The sequence below is a fragment of the Macadamia integrifolia genome, unplaced genomic scaffold, assembly GCF_013358625.1.
Source record: "Macadamia integrifolia cultivar HAES 741 unplaced genomic scaffold, SCU_Mint_v3 scaffold155, whole genome shotgun sequence".
NCBI classification, from domain to species: Eukaryota; Viridiplantae; Streptophyta; class Magnoliopsida; order Proteales; family Proteaceae; genus Macadamia; species Macadamia integrifolia.
The window spans coordinates 41,057-44,023 of NW_024868256.1; positions in this window are offsets into that span (position 1 = coordinate 41,057).

Consider the following 2,967-nt stretch of genomic DNA (forward strand, 5'->3'; position numbering starts at 1 on the left):
TAATTTTTTTTTTTTTTTCTCTTCTTCTTGAATTGTATTTGAATTAATTCCAATTTGGCTGAAATTCTTTATTTCTTCGAGAAAGAAACCATTTGGTTGCTTTCGTCTGCCTATTGAGTATTTAATCGTATAATAGTTTAATATCACACGTTTGGGGAGTTACCAATTGTGATAATGGGTCTGCCTCAATATCACTGGCTTATATAAAGAAAACCGCGCGCCGTGGAGGGTTGCAGCCTTGTTCCATGCGGCGGTGGCTTCACCGAGGTTAATTTCTAGGGGCAAAATTGTGGCGACAGTGAGTTTGTAGGAGAGAGGAAGAGGGCAAAGAAAGATGATGTTCCAGTTAATGGGGGATAAAGTTGTCCAATTTGTAGGCATACAAAGAGAATAGATCCGTTGCTCGTATTAGGGGTATAAATTTTGGGCCCAAATCAGTAGGGCGATATATTAATGGTCTGACCTAGGCCGGCCCAATTTATAAATGTGTCAGGTTCAAGCCTGACTAGTTTATAAATAGGTAGTACACTGTGCAGCCACTTAGCCCGATGAGCATCCAATCGACCCAAGACATTTACAAGATCGACTTGAATTTAAGGCTGATCTAGCCCGATCCTTCAATACTACTTGTATTATTATTATTATTATTATTTTTTTTTTTAATACTATTTGTAATTTTGTGCTAAGGCTATATGGTATGTACACTGGAGATGGTGATGATTGTTATATGAATATTCTTCTTTTTCAGGCATAGTATAATTGATTTGAACTTGTTAAACTTGGGTTGTGTAGGCATAGTTTAATTGATTTTGAGTTTTGTGGATTAAGATCGAGTACCTTTGTAACTTAACTATGTTCTCCATCTTTGGCTTAATTCATTTTAACTATGGGGTTTTTCTTTGCTATGCCTATCTTTGCCTCATTTTATTGGTATTCCTCTTTAAGCACACTTAAGAGACCAATTTTAAAGAGGACACATTTAAAGCTAAACATGTCTATAGTTCAGTTAAGGCCCGATTATGACCCATTTATAGCAGCCCGATAAGAGCCTTTGATTGACCAGCCCAATTATGAAGTGTACTATGCCCGCCCTACTAAGCCTGTTTAGCTTAACGGGCATTCACAGTACAAACCTAGAAATTGGCACAGCCCGACTAGGCTCGATCAAGACCGGCCCAATTCGATCACTTGACACCCCTAGCTCGTATGATCACCTGATCGTACAAGTGATCATCCAACACTTTTTTTTTTTTGCTTCTAAATATACCCGTCTTCATCTATATAATGCCTTCACCTATATAATGCCCGAAAGCAACATAGCCAATCTCTGTACAAATGGGTATACTATAAGAAAGCACTACCTTGAGTAGTTTTGTAAAACTAAAGTGTATTTTGAGTTATTTGGTTAAAGAAAGGATTAGGTGGATAATTTTGTGAACAGAAATCCAATTTTGTGTAATCTTATAATTTTCTCTTACAAATTTTTAAATCGATTTAGTTCGATTTTGATATCTCAGCCCCCGAGACAATTTTTAACCTGCATCAAATTGTCCGGTTTTGGACAAGTAATTGTCCAATCTTTAAAAATCAGACCCAATATAGATGTTTACTGATTCGATTAATTTAGTTTTTATTGACTCTTTATCAATTTATCAATATAGGTCGGTCTCGTTTTTATAATATAAAAATGAAAAATAGTAATAACATTTTTTTAATCTGGTTTTTCAGGTTTTAATTTTGTTTTTGGTGTGTGTGTTGGGGGGGTGTTATTGGTTAGTTCGGCCAATTTCAATTGCCTTATCGGCTGGTCCAATCAATTTTAATTTTTATTGATTTCCAAAAATCAAAATCAATACCAAACCAATAAGGGTTTCAGTTTGATTGGTCTCTCGATTCGGCCTCCATTTGGACAACTGTCTTTAATATTGATTCTTAAAAAACAAATTTTGGAATTTGTCATAAATGCATTTAAATTTTCTTTTTTTCCTCTTCTTTTAGTTGATAAATTGGCAAGAACTCAATGAAACTAGATCTACAAGTCTAATAAAAATTCTTTAAAGGCAAAATCTATAGAAATATTTGCTTCTTTTTTTCAATTCCATTTTTTAGGGGTTTAGTAGATTTTGTCTAATTTCTGAACTACACTGATACCATTTTGATTCCAGGTTTTAAAACCCTATCCATCTCTCTTGGAAGGGGGATTTCTTGTTTTACTTTTCTTTTCTCTCCCTTTTCTCTTTTGAATACCCAATTTTTTTTTTTTAATTGGCCCTCTTGTTTTATATGTAATGTAACCATTACATGTATGTATGGTTTCATGTCATTTTGCTCATAGTTCCTTACATAGAAGTGTTAGAAAGATATACAAATAGGGTGGAAAGTTATTCTCATATAGGTTACTTTTTTACCACGTAGAAATATATTGTTGTGATTCAAATATTATGGATATATATGTTCATATCATTATCAAATCGGATGTTAATTTTTTTTTTATTAATTTATCACATATATATATATATATATATTTAAACTATTATAAAGTATGTACTCCATACTTGTGGATATCTTTTCTAGTTACTTTACCTTATTGTTTATTTTAAAATTCTTTCTTCTACAATTATCTTTTTTTTTTTTTATCTTTCTTATTTTCCTTATTTTTCATGATACCTTTGTTTTTCTTTTTAATAATTAAATATTTTTCAAAAAATTTAGTTACTTTATTGGTGCGAAATCTCACGCTTTCTTCTACCAACAAAAAAATCCCGCATTTTCTTTTTGCACACTTTCTCTCACTTTCCTTTTCAACCACTTCTAGCTAAACAATCTCTCTCTCTCTCTCTCTCTCTCTCTCTCTCTCTCTCTCTCTCTCTCTCTCTCTCTTTCCCACCTTTTTCACGTTCTTATTTTTTATTTTTGGTAAGACTCCTCTCTCAAGTTCCACTCTCTTTTGAGAAATATCTTTTTTTA